The 14,726-nt window shown below is 41.8% G+C and overlaps 1 long non-coding RNA gene across 2 annotated transcripts in view; it reads right to left on the reverse strand.

Annotated features, from left to right (window-relative positions):
• The window catches only part of LOC124131456, a 47,865-nt gene extending 36,399 nt beyond the window's left edge, over window positions 1-11,466 (reverse strand). The window contains exons 1-2 of one of the 2 annotated variants that reach the window (XR_006860659.2): window positions 11,332-11,466; window positions 10,386-10,886 (exon numbers count right to left, since the gene is read on the reverse strand). This is a non-coding gene — a long non-coding RNA (uncharacterized LOC124131456). Of the gene's footprint in view, window positions 1-10,385; window positions 11,053-11,331 lie in introns of those variants that run through there. The other variant, XR_006860658.2, reaches the window with a different exon arrangement.
• Between the last annotated feature and the right edge of the window lie 3,260 nt (window positions 11,467-14,726).

Raw genomic sequence — 14,726 nt, forward strand, 5'->3', positions numbered from 1 at the left:
AATGACCTTTCGCGAACTTTGACCGACTACTGAAATGACTAACAAGAAGTCGACATCAGCCAATTAGAAAGCAGCTTTCTCGAGCTTCTCGGCACTCGTTTCAACCTGGCGACTTCCATTTCAGACTACGCTTGAAAAATATGTTTACACAGTTCTTGATTGAGATTTTGAAAACTGAACAAACGAACATTACGGAATGTCTAATATATGGTTGAGATTGTATGGCAGTGCTTCCCACGTACTGTGCAACGCCTCCTCCGTTCAAATATTTATCCAACGGAAGCGAGAGGCAGACGATAATTTTGACGGAATCAGTCGTACGGGCCGTAACTGTCGTTCGGAATACCCCGTGCCACCGTTTTCGAGGTTGCATTATTAGAAAACACATTCCGACTGTCACCTTCACGATCTGGTTAGCGACGCTTTGATTGGTCGGATGAAAGGTCGTTCTGACGTGACCCGTAATGGGATGTCCTCAGATCTTTGTTTAGCGATAGCGGGAACTAAGATCTGATTTTAATGAGATTGCCTCTTATATCACATTGAGTGAGTGTGTGGGTGGGGGTGAGTGAGTTGGGTGGTTTACCGCCGCTTTGAACAGTGTTTCAGTTATATCACGGCGTGACAGCTTTATGTAGGAGGAAAGGTCTCAGGCAGTTACATTTTTGGTGCAACACACGAACACGGGTATCGGCTGACAAAACCGGAAACAAAATTGGGGCGAACTGGGATTTCGAATCCATAGACTTCCTGCGCTTACATGATTACAGATACAACTGGGATTTCGAATCCATAGTGACTATTGTTTCATAGAAAACGTAACTCTGCTTGGGTTAGTCTAGTATGGCAAAGGACAACCACTGTTTGACAGAATCGAACCCGTTCATTAAGGTAAGATAACACCAGTTTTTTAAACAGACTACAGCTGAGAGTTGTCTTCCGGGTAGTGTCGAACCCATCTGAATATCTCGGCTTGTATCAGTCACATCAGCCATCTCGGTTGGCAATGGGAAGAAACCATATTGGAACTAGCTCCATTCACGTGACCATCACGTGACGCATGACGTAAATAGTGAAAAGTATTTTAATTGTATTTTCACCTCTAAATCAGAATGTGTATTTTCTTTCTCTATTAGAGCGAAGATTCAAAATCAGAGATCATGCTGTATGTACTTACGCGGTTGGAATTTGCGGTACACTGACACAAGTAAACGTGTAATCTCACTAAACCTTCACTACACTATTACTGCTGTCGGAGCTGGAATTCGTGCGCGAAGACCGCCTCCGTGGTCTAGTGGATTGAGCGTCTGTTCGAAGAGCGGAAGGTCGCTGGGTTAGATTCCCGAACGCGTCATACCAATATGGTACTTGTTGTTACCGTGCCTGGTGCTCGGCACTAATGGGCAAAAACAACGACTGGTTGGCTCGAAGTCAGTATACTGTGTCTGAGTGGGCTATCCGTGTTAAACTGCGGCATGGTATCGCAGTGGGCTAGCACTATGAATAGAGGCATTAGTCCGGACTAGTACAAGCAGCCACATACAAATGTGCACGCACGTCGTCATCTATGTAAAATAGTCTAAAACGCAAAGTTAAACCCTATTTCACTTCACCTCATATCACGAAGTGCTATCCAAATATTAGCCTTGCAAACTGAGGACAGAAACTTGCTCTCGTTCGCCCACAAAGGCACTCCGTCATCAATACCGCCATCGGTGTACGAACGCACACCAAAATACTCGCCCATACATACACCCACGTTTAGTCACCTGTTTGACTGCAGTACAGGAGAGAAGGCTCCCAGTCTAATGCCCTTTTTCTGTGTATGTCCAGAGGTTTTTAAGTTTCCATAATGTTATATTTGTTTGGACATAAATACAACAACCTCACGGCATATTCAAACTATGTTTCAATATTAAGGAGACGGTAATCGGCGAGTAACACTGCATCCACGGAAGATGTCAGGCTACAGCATATATTCAACCTATATATCACACATATACATTCTCTTTCACAGCAAACCGCCTCCGTGGTCCAGTGGTAGAGCGTCCGCCCGGGGAGAGGAAGATCGAGGGTTCGATCCCCGGCCGTTCCATAGCTAATTACGATAAAAGATGGTATTTGTTGTTACCCAGCCTGGCGTACGGCACTAAATGGCTAAAACAAGGTCTGCTCGTCTCGGAATCAATATACTGTGTCTGAGTGGGGGTATTCATTTTAAACTGCGGCATGTTATCTCAGTGGGCTAGCGCTATAAAATCGGCATTAGCCCGGACTAGTACAAGCAATCAACAATAACAACAACAGACATGCACGTCGCTATATATGTGTAATAATCTTGGACGCGATGTTAAACCTCATTTCACCTCACCTCACCTATCACAGCAATCCTGGGATTCTACAAATGCTGCTTAATTTGTAGAAACGGTCCAGAGATCAGAAGTCGTATCATATGAAACACTGAGTGTTTCTGTGTAACTGGGTTTGTCATTGAATGTCATATCGATCGAGATAATTTAAATAGAGTTGGCAAAGTCTAGTTTTAATGACCTGTTTCAAACGTGCTGCAACTGTCAATTGACCCCAGCCTCGTCCTGTTTAGCGAAAGTCAAGACCATCAAAACTCAATCTACCAAGCCCTGAGCACATTTCACTGTCTTAATTAATGCTGTTTTCACCTTTCGTTCAAGGCAACATAGACTAATAAGTCATGAGAGACTTTACTTCTTCGCAGTGCACAGAGAGTGGTCATTTTTGTGGCACACTTTCAAGCACAGTTCAAAGCAAGTGTTTGCACAAAGGCAAATTAGCCGTTTAAAAGTAGCACTCGGAAGAGCAGAATTCTTTTCCGTGTCATCACCACGAGACCTCAGAAAACTGTGAGAACGTCCACCTGACAGATGAACCAACAAGACAATTAAAAGAAACCTTAATTCTCTGCAAATAGGCATACGCTCTCTTTCAAATTTCCCTTAAGATCCTCAAAGTAATCCAACTCCGAAGGCCTCCCAATTAGTGCCTCCAGCCTGGTAGCGACTTGACCAACACAAAGACACTATCAGTTCCTTCAAAATGCTGGAGTAAGGTGGTGAGGGGGCTAATTGCCTGCTTGTCGGTGTGAGTCCGTGGCCTACACTCGCTGGCGGTATGATGAATAGTTATACTAATCCCTAACACGTGAATCGCTAGGATTACATGCATGGCCTGACTAATCAATACTGATGATATTTCCCGGTCTGTAATCCCAGGTTCTTTAGTTTTAGCAGGTAATGCTGACGAGCTTAGTCATGTAAATATTTCATCATTGCCGAAAACGATTTCTGATCCAGAGTGGCTGATTGCTTGCTTTGGTTTATGAATGGTGGTAGGCCATGTGTGCCTGCTGGCGTAAGATGAAACGATTCTTTAGTAGGTGTTACTCTCACTGGGATACGATCCTCATGGAAACAGGTTGCCGACATGTTTGATTAATGAGAATAATAATACTGAAATCAAGACTGTGGATTGTTGTAATAATTTAATTTAATAATAATGTGTGTGTGTGTGTGAATTTGTTCCACTGTGGACATCTTGTGGACATAATGACACCGGTTCAGTGTTGGAATGATTTTAGCTGTTAATGTTGAGGAATTACATTGTCTTCAAGAGAACCTCCAACAGAACTCTTCAGTTCAACTACCAGCCTGACCCTCCTTGGCTCTCTCACGACCATATTCCGGTGGGGTTTGTGTGGGACGGGTGTGTGAGGAGGGGCAGCTGGTGTTGAGGGGCGATTGTTGCTAGTAACAGGATATCTTCAGCTTCAAGACAAGAAATTTCTTACTCAGATAGAGGGCATCCAGCATTGACTACTTTCATTGCAAAACCTGATGCTAAATTATTATTTCCCGGGTATTTTCCAGAATAGCAAGTGTTCTGTCTCTATTGGGTGTAAATAGGAGATAAACCTAGAGCGTTTTCAAATTGGAGGTTTCGAACTTCGATTTGATACCTATAAATTTCATTTAAGCAGAATGCGATAGCTTCAGGTTTCAAATTTGAAGATAATACAGGCATCAAATCTAGTTCAAAACCTCTAAACTTAAAACACACATTGTACCAGTCAAAGCAAACGCAAACACTTCGGTCAAAGCGGAAATGATTAGTGCTTTGGCATCGGTTGAACCTACAGAAATTAAATAGGTTGCGTCTAATATCTTCACTTGGCTGAAGCGTCGAATTCAGAGATCAGTGAAGATCGGATTTAATCTCAATATATATTTAACAATACACTCTTTAAGTATTTGTTTGTCAAGTTTACCGCTTGAAATAAATTGCAACACTTACTGTAAATAATGTAGGAACCGCTACACTATATTTAGCAACGCTAAAGAATTGTTTGATAGGCATTACTTGGAAGTTGACGGGTGACAGTAAAGTCCTTGCTTGACAACGGTATAAGGATCTATACCGAAACGTCGCCTTTCCAGTAAATAAAGAAGTTGATATCCATAAATCATCTCTACTTTGTTTAACGCTGAAGAAGTAAGATTACCATTTTGAATGATATTGCCAAACGTGCAGGTTTGCCAAAGAAGTGCTTCAGAATAACTATTTTCTTTCAATAGCAATATAATAGTCTAAAGCAGAATATATGTAAACTTATAGTGTTCTTTAGAAAGTGAGTAAGTGAGTGAGTTGGGTTTAACGCCGCTTTGTTCTGACTTAAAGTGAATCGTACAGTATTAACTAGGTAGAGTTGACTATAGGTATATGTTTATCACAACTATCGATTGTCAAGCATAGCATCGATGTCAACTATTGATATTTCAACGTGTCGATATATTGCCATGCGGAATGCACCTATGGTTAGATGAAACCTTACATTCCGAGATGCACGAGAGAGTTAAAATCCCCTTCAAAAGTTGACAAACACCTTCCACGTGGTTGACTCTTTGATCAGTGATTGGTTAACCTTACACGCGCCACACCAGACATTTGTGGGCTGACCTTAACCCTTACTGTTCCGACAGCTAAAATGTAGCATTATCATAGATGCATCTATTTCACCAGAGGAGAATTGGTGGACCTTAACCCTTTCTGTTCCGTCAGCTTAGATGTGGCATTATCATAGATTCATCTATTTCACCAGAGAAGGATTGGTTGAACTTAACCCTTTCTATTCCGACAGCTTAGATGTGGCATTATCATAGATTCACCTATTTCACCAGAGAAGGATTGGTTGACCTTAACCCTTTCTTTTCCGACATCTTAGATGTGGCATTATCATAGATTATTCACCAGAGGAGGATTGGTTGACCTTAACCCTTTCTGTTCCGACAGCTAAGGTGTGGCATTATCATAGATTCATCTTTTTCACCAGAGGAGGGAAGGTTTACATTAACCCTATTTATTTAGACAGCTCAGGTGTGGTATTATCATAAGTCCTACTGTCTCACCAGAGGACGGAAGGTAGACAATAACCCTTTTTCTTAGACAGCTCAGGTGTGGTATTATCATAAGTCTTCCTATTTCACCAGAGATGGGTAGGTTGACCTTACTCCGTTCCATTCAGACAGATCAATATGCAGTTTAACAAAAAAAACAACCTTTTAAATAATTCATATCCGTATTTGTACTTTTAAACTTCACCAATGCCAAGGTCGGTGAGGGCGTATTTTTGCAAACTTTTCTTCTCAAAAGAAACTTCCACAGACTTCGCGAAAACATGAACCGCTTCACAAACTGTACCTCAGAGATACGGCTGTGCACTCGCTGAGAGTTAATTATCAGCAGATGGATTTTTATGGCGGTCTTACAGATAATGAAGAAATCCGACAATGCTTAATAATCTACTTTCCATTTTTAAATCGCATTGTAGTCGGCTAAATGTAATGTTCATTGATTGAGTGCCGATTGCTGCGGATTCCGTCTCTCCCTTACAACGATAATGAGGCGTAATTGTGATTTTTATGATCACGACATTTAGCTTTTCTCTGATTTTCAGTGTGCATTTATTGAGATAAAATAATTTGGCAAAATTAGATTCGAGATGATTGCGTGATTTCTGCAGAGTATGGAGCGCGGCACAATAACATTCGGCTCCTACAGATCAGTGGAGCGAGCTGAAATAGCCCGTGCAATTGGCAGTGCCTCTTGAAACCTTTAGATTGGCAATTTTTCTGCGTTCATTAAATTATCAATAACTGACTTGAAAATGCATGCATGATTCCCGACAGTTCGAAGAAAATTGTGTCCAGCCAAGTATTAAAATGTCAAATAAGACTTATCTGATGCAAACACATAGAGTTAGGCATGCATACCTCAATGCATGTGTGTCTAGGTGGCTCGATGTTAGTTGGACTATCCTCGAGGATACTATTTCTCCATTCTATTATGATATATACCCTGGACCCATTCGACACCAAAGCTTCGTTTAGGGAGTGACGTCACAATCTTTCTCAGCACTAACTGAGCACAGATTTTCTTTCGCCCATGAGGGTAATTTGATTGGACGGCTATTTTTGCGTCATTTTATTTGAATGAGCACAATACGAAACTTATGTAGCGAATGGGTCCAGGTTATTGACGTGAACTCGAAAAATGAGGACATTTCCAGTGGGCAGGTGGGTTTTAGTCATGCATATATTCAATATACCGTGATGCACATTAGAAAAGGGACCTAGGAGACAGACAGGGTCAAGGTCGCCACAGTGTGTGTACCGGGAGACCCCGTCATGTGAGATCCAGGCCTCATGAATGTCCGCACTAGGTGGTTCCCTATGTAACAGACATGGAGTGAGTGTGAAATATCTCGTTCCTTCAGTTCCAGCGGGGCAACGAGTCGACAAGGTTATCGGGTCGGGATTAATAATTCAACACCGAGTAAACAAGGCTGCTCAGTTGCTTGACTATGCTACAGTTATTATATGAAGGCTAAGTATATCGCCAGGCTCCTAAATGGAACCTATGCCAAATCATCATCATCAGCAGCAGCAGCAGCAGCAGCTTCAAGATCATGACGTTTGCCGTCTCCGTGGTGTAGAGGCTAGATGGCCTCCCCGGGGAGCGGAAGGTCGGTGGCTCGATCAACGGTCGCGTCATATTAAAAGACGTTAAAGATGGTACTTGTTGTTACCCTGCCTGGCATTATGGGAATAAATCAAGGACTGGCCACCTCGGAGTCAGTGCGATGTGGTATATAAGTTAAACAGCGGCATGGTCTCTCAGTAAGTTAATACTATAAAACCGGAATTAATCCGGACTAATACAAGCAGCCACACACACCTGTATGCACGTCGCTATATAAGTGATATAATCTTGAACGCGATGTAAACCCCCTTCACCTCACCTCATCAAGTCTATCATCATCATCATCACCATCAAAGAACAATCGCCATCCACTTTATTTCTTGGGTTGACTATCGAGGGAGTTTACCCTTGCAATACTCTGATAATTGCGATACTATTGCTATATAGGTATCGACGTTTGAAGCCTATAAATTGAAATCACACTATGGTTGTCAGTGTAAAGATGTAGTCAAGCGAACCAAATAAAATTATGCCTACATCCTTCGAGGTACAAAATAAGGATCCAAAAAATAGAAGAATTGACTTTCACTTTGTGTGAGTTCAGTGGAGCATGAACCGTCTAAGATTCAGGGTCAAACTGTATGAACGTCGGAACTTGCGACGACGTTCATACAATGTTTGACCATCAATCAACGAATGTGAAAATCAATTCTTCTATTTTTTAGATCCCTATTTTGTACCTCGAAGGATGTAGACATAATTTCATTTAGTTCGCTTGACTTCATCTTTACACTGACAACCATACAACAACCAGCTGTATCGCGGAAGAAAATAGTTCCTCAAAACGAGAGAAGAGCGCATGCATGCTCAAATTGTTCTACGGTGAAATATTTTGTAGTTTGGTGACAACAAACAGAATAATATATTATCATCATTAGAATGAGAAATGTGTGTTAAGAACTACCTCTAAGTCAGTGATTTTGACAGTGGGTCTCAATACACTTGCCACAAGAACAGGGCGTCAACACGATCAACGTGACGGGGGAGATTTCCGACGTTATCAATGACCCTGGAGCGATTAGCTGGTAATCATCATTGATCAACTAACCGATCATTCAGGGGTGATTTGTAGATGTGTCGAATGTGTGTCGTATATTCATAGATTGTTGTAGAATGTTGATGTCAGTCTAGACACGGACCGAGGCGATAGACTGGGTGCGCATTTCTTCATTTTGTTCATTAGGATGGGTCGTTGCGAGGATATTCTAACACGGGAATGCTGACAAAGTTGAAGATCAACGTGTCCAAGTAACAACCTTTATGTATCTGTTCGTGCTAAAGAATGCCCAGGGGTTTCCCCAGAATGTGGAAGTAGTCCGTCCGATTCGAGTCTCGTGAAAACGTTTGAACGTCACAATTTGTCTTTTTTACGCTTATGAACGTCACTTTCACGTCAATTGACCAGCCGCTCGCCCATTGGAAATGTCGTATATCGTGTAAACATCAAAATATATCAGAATATAACCAATATCAATAGACCTACTTTTCCGAACAACAAAACTTATAAATAAAAAACCCTTGACCTAATGTATGTCATTGTGGATATCATATATACTTATGACTGGTTTGACTTCCAATATAAACTCTTTTAATTCTTAATATCTTCAAGGCACCTTAATACAGAATCCATTTTCAATTAGTTTCGGGCAATGGTATATAAAAACATAATTAATTGTGGATATCACTTTCGTTCGAAAATCTAAGATCTAAGGGAATTTTCGAAAATAATCAAGTAAACGTCTTTTTCATGTTCTTAGTTGTGGGTAGTTATTAAGATAAATATCTCATTATCTGCAGGGCTATCATATTGTACTGTTTATTAAGTCCGTCTGAGACGCCGGAGGAAATATCAAAATCGCGGAAATGTCAATGTATGCAGAGCATTTTCATCTCCAGTATCACGTAGTCCTTGATATACCTGTTGATGTTGCGACATAATGTACACCTCTCGCATCTTTGGAGAGCATGGGCAGTTTAAGGTTTGTTCTAGAAGGATGAGCGGGGGAGGGAGGTGGCAGGGAGATACGTTAAAAATTGTCACTTCACTTAAAGTGACATGTTGATATTTTCTTCTAAACAGAAGGATGTCAATTAATATCAATTTCCATTTGGCATTAAAAGCTGGGGAATTGATATCGTAAGCGTTTCTTACTTTAATGCTAGAAATCGTTTTATCAAGGATAGTTGTCTTCATTGAAAAGGGTAAAGTTTCGTTCCCATGAAAATGGGTTTTTTCTATTTATTATTTATTTAATCAATTAAATCCTTCATATTCTTACATGTCGAACATCATTTAAGCCAAATAGATAACTAACTTGTTAAGGATGTGTTGCGATCTTTTAAAACGAATACGAGCAAAGAAACTGCCGGGGAAAAGAAAGAATACACCCATGTTTTATGGTGACTAAAACGGAAAGAAGCAAGAAATGGTTATTCGATGGTGACGTATTTGATACCTGTATCACTGGCGATATTACATGCATCCTATCGATAAGTATCTGACGTGAATTTTCAAGTGTATGCTTTCTTTTGCCCTTCAGTTTAGCATATCCGATAGCTTTTTTTTCAAACACGATGTAAACGTAACTAGACGTCGCTCTCATATATAATTGATTCGCTCATTTCCCAAGAATGTATAACTTGTCATTTATTCATTGGATCTATTAAAGCGACAACAACATTACAGTGAATGCGTGGACTTAAAGCCACTTTGAACAATATTTCAGTTATACCACGGCGTGTTAGTCTGACGTGAGGAGAAAGCCTGAAGTGACGCGAGTCGTATACGTTTATCGCTTTGGTTAAAATTACTGGAAGGGTATAAGTGAGGGAGTATGGTTTTACGCCGCTTTTATCAATATTCCAACAATATCACACCAGAAAACGCTCTTCACACTCTGTACACATGTGGGGAATCCAATCCGGGTCTTCGGCGTGACTAGCGAACGCTTAAACCACCAGACTACCCCGCCGCCCCGGAAAGGTATAACTTACCGAGGATCATATTAGGTGGAGAACAGAACATATACAACTTGAAAAGGCAGCAAATATCCATAATATTCACAATCGTTAGTGTTTTAATGCAATGGCTAGGAATAGCTACAGCCTCAGTCGCTAATTCATAGCAAAAAACGAGGTGTACAATATACAGGAATAAGACAACAGACGATTTATGGAAACCTGGATAAATCAATACTAAAGGAAACAACGATAAATATGTAGGTACCTACTGCGCTGAGATTTCAATGGATATTATACGAGGGTCTAATACTATCGTAAGTAAAACAGATCGGATCATGTATCATGGGACCCACCTGTGTGTGTTGGTCAACGTTGGTCAGTCGGTACACTGGACGGCACGATGTGAGAAAGTAAGTCCCCCGGCTGAATGATGACAGAATTCAGGCGTGTGACTCCGCTGTGTCCGGCAGAAGATAAACTGTCGATGAAAGCTTTGCATCAATCACTACTGTCAGCAGCCCAGAGAGAAGTACTGACGTACACAGTATCTGAGACACGTTCACCGTTTTCTGCCAATTCCAAATATGGTAGATGTAAATTGTGATTATTTCACAAGAAATCCTAATTGTCTTCTTATTCTGCCAGATAAAACAGTCTCGAAGCTAAACACACCATCAACCTGTCTGTACGACTTGACGAACTGTCTCGAAGCAGACGACAATGTTGAACAGGCGACACCTTGCGGAATGACCGTTTCCCGCGGTCCTCGCTGGCGATATGTTAGAACGGTTGAGCTGTATTTCTGATCGTCTGCGTCTGTTGCTCAAAGCGGCTTGATTCTTATCAGGCAGATTCTAAAACAATAGTCCGTCAATAATGCCATCACTTTCCAACAAAACAGTTATCAATAATTAACCAATACAGGAAAGAACTATTGTGATGCATCCACGCAAACTTTATAGAACAGCTATCTAAGTGCATGGCACGACTCTTGGGGCGATGATTAACGCTGCCTGCATGTATTGTTAAGAACATTAACTCGAATGATCGCAACCCTACCACATGGAATCATTCCGACCTATGAAATAATCAATAGCCGTTAATAAGACTTTTTACTCGACGTGAAAGAGAATGTTTGCTTTGCAAACAAATTAGAAAACGATATCTTAAGAAATGTGGTAAAGGACATCGATCAAGCGATAACGGAAAAAAATTCAACTTTCGCATCAAGTCTCCAGGAAATGCTTCGCAAACATGTTTTAACAACTCGATATTTTTCGGTGAAAGTTAGTGTCTTACTTTCAAAGATATTTCCGTCTCCGAATTGCCACCAATCGCTGTCTCAAGTCGTCTGTGTTCCCAAAGCCTTTCGTCAGCAATCGTTGTCCGAGACAATCCTCTCTTAATAGGGACGGATTCATTTCGGATCTGGCTAAATTTCCCTCGTGACGTGTGGGATCATAATGTAGTGATGTTTGATAAAATACTACTTATCAGCTCAGCGTGATGTCGATGAATCTTGAGTTACTATTTTCTTCAAGAAGTCTAACTGTTCGTTAGAGGTTGCTGGCTTTGTGATGCTCAACATGAACTACCAGTGAGTGTCTGGGGGTGTTTATGCTCTTTCAACTGTTCTTAGCTATACAACGGGGCAATGCTGGATCGGGATCAAATACGTGAACAGCCAAAACGGTAATTCGGCTTGAACTAACAAAACCTTAGTTGTTGGCACGGAACCTTTCTGCATAATCATCTCTACACATCCTCGTTTATCCAGCGCATTCCCGTGAAAATACGACACATCATAATACAATGGTGATATGATACGCGAGGATGTGTGCATTTTACAACGGTGTGAATTATACAACCGACAAGTCTGAAACACAAGCACCATGTCGAGTTTGAAATACCTTTACACGCCGTCGAGTTTGAAACACGTTAACACGCCTTCTTGACTGAAACACGTTAACACGACGTCTTTACTGATATACGTTAACACGCCGACTTGACTGAAACACGTTAACATGCCGACTTGACTGAAACACGTTAACATGCCGACTTGACTGAAACACGTTAACATGCCGACTTGACTGAAACACGTTAACACGCCGTCTTGACTGAAACACGTTAACACGCCGTCTTGACTGAAACACGTTACCACGCCGTCTTGACTGACACGTTAACACGCCGTCTTGACTGAAACATGTTAACACGTCGTCTTGACTGAAACACAGGGTTAATTGAACGGCGTGCTTCAGTCAAGACGGCGTGTTAACGTGCCTCAGAGGAAGTAATAGTCACACAGAGACACGTGCACACACACACGTGCACACACACAGAGGCGCGCGCACAGAGGCAACTGCACACACACACACAGACACCGACACAGACTGTAATGAGTCGTCGAATCTGGCGTTGTGGAATCCTTCTCCACTCATCCTGCAATGCATGGCTCAGCTGTTGAAGCGTCTGTGGTTGAGGCTGTCGGCGTCGTACACGTCTGTCTAGCAGATCCCACAAATGTTCAATGGGGTTTAGATCAGGCGATTTGGAGGGCCATGGCAGCACAGTAACATTGTTGTGGGCAAGATAGTCCATGGTAACACCTGCAGTATGCGGTCTTGCGTTTTCTTGCTGGAAAATCTCTCTTCTGACGTCAATGGCGGGAATAAGGTGACGTTGAAGGATTTCATCACGGTAGCGTACAGCAGTTAAATTTCCCTGCACGTGCACCAGATCTGTCCTACTATTCACGAATATGCCTGCCCACATCATGACACTTCCACCGCCGTATCGGTCGAATACAGTGTCGAGTGTAGCGTTCATTTCTCCGTCTGTAGACACGCATCCTACCATCATGGCGACACAGCATGAACCACGACTCATCACTGAACCATATCCTTCTCCAGTCCACATTTCTGCTCCATTGCAGACGTGCACGACGATGATGTTGCCGCAGAACGGGCGCTGTATATGGTCTCATTGGCCGTATCCCATGCTGTCTTAGACGATTTCTGATGGTTTGCGCTGAGACTCTACGAAGACCAGGAACATTGTTAGCTGTGTATGCTGCACTGATTGTCCGGTGGCGAAGATGCATCACCCGGATGAAGCGGTCCTGCGCCGCAGACCCTGGGTCTTCCACTTCTCGGTCGATCTCTTGTAGAGTTGTGGAGTCTGTAGCGCTGCCACAGACGAGAAATGGTATTCTGCCTCACGTTAAAGTGCCTGGCTACTGATGTCTGACTTTCTCCAGCTTCCAGACGTCCAATGGCTCTATTTCTACAGTCTGCATTCAGTCTTGGCATCATGAGAGTCACGTTTACAGAACATCGGAGAGTGATTCGCAGGAGGACTGCCAAATTTTTATACCCATCGGTATAAAGGTTAAGTAGCCGTATTTGCACGTGCAGCATGCTTACAGGTTTTTCTCCATGCAATTTCTCCCAGTTTGGTTTCAAGATGCTGTATTTTGGCGACAAGTCACCAAATGTTGTGTTCGGGTGCAATAAATTAGTGTAAGGTCAATATTCACAGTTAGCAATGACATTTATATTGAGTTCAAGCCTTCATCTTTAATAGCAGTCAAGTTTGAAAAACTGATTTCAGCTATGCGTTTCTTTTTTGGGCCAGTATACAAACAAATGTGTAACATATATACAGCAACTAACAAATGTCTTAAAATGTGTTAAATGCTTGCAGCAACTTATTTAAACATGTCATGTATTTGTGCAGGTGTTTACAGATACAAATCAAATGACATCTCGAATTGAAGAAACATTAGAGAAATATTAACTCAGCGTAAACATACGTTAACAGAAGGTCGTAAAATCCATCTTGCTTTGAAATAAATATCTCATTGTGGTTTCAATTTCCTGTGAACTTAAACTTGCAATCAGTTGAAACTATAGCGGTATATATGTACGCCATCTAGTGTCTCCAATATACAATGTCTACACAATACAAAACAGCCAGTCGACAGGGACCTATGACATTACCACGTCTTTCATGTGCTCTGTTATGGAGACAATGAGAGCGAGGGAATATTATTGGATCTCAATCTCCTTCAATATACTTGAAATATGATGATGGGCTTTTTGTACGATGTATTTGTATCCTACTTGCCTCCAGCTAAAAATACTTTATAAGATGTATTGTGATACAGCTGACGCTACTGTTACAGATTATCAGCTGAACCTGATGTACAAATATTATTCATACCAAATTAAACTACTCAGAAGCATACTTAGAATTAATTTAAATCAATCTCTTTTCTCCCGGCTGAGTATACAAACATATACTCTTCAAATAATGAAACGCAAAGCCAGATTTGTGTGAGGTAGGAAAGGACATTTTTACAAGGAACCGTACAAGATATTGAGCCAAAATGTTGTGGAGAGAACACTTGGTGATTGTAGTCATCTCAGTTATCGGTACATAGGAAAAGTCACAGATGAACGTCAGATGCCATCAATAACGCGTATGTCCCCCGTTGGAATCGATAGCGGCCTGACATCTCCTGCACATGCGAATCACATCATGGGAAATGGTAGCCCACTCGGCCTGCAACGCAAAAGCCAACTGCTGCAACGTCTTGGGTTGTGGTTGACGTCGGCGTAGCCGTCTATCCAATTCATCCTACAGGTGCTCTATCGGGTTCAAATCTGGAGGGCCAGGGCATGACATCAACGTTG

This window comes from Haliotis rufescens, unplaced genomic scaffold, assembly GCF_023055435.1.
Source record: "Haliotis rufescens isolate VD_foot unplaced genomic scaffold, xgHalRufe1.0.p SCAF_20, whole genome shotgun sequence".
Lineage (NCBI taxonomy): Eukaryota > Metazoa > Mollusca > Gastropoda > Lepetellida > Haliotidae > Haliotis > Haliotis rufescens.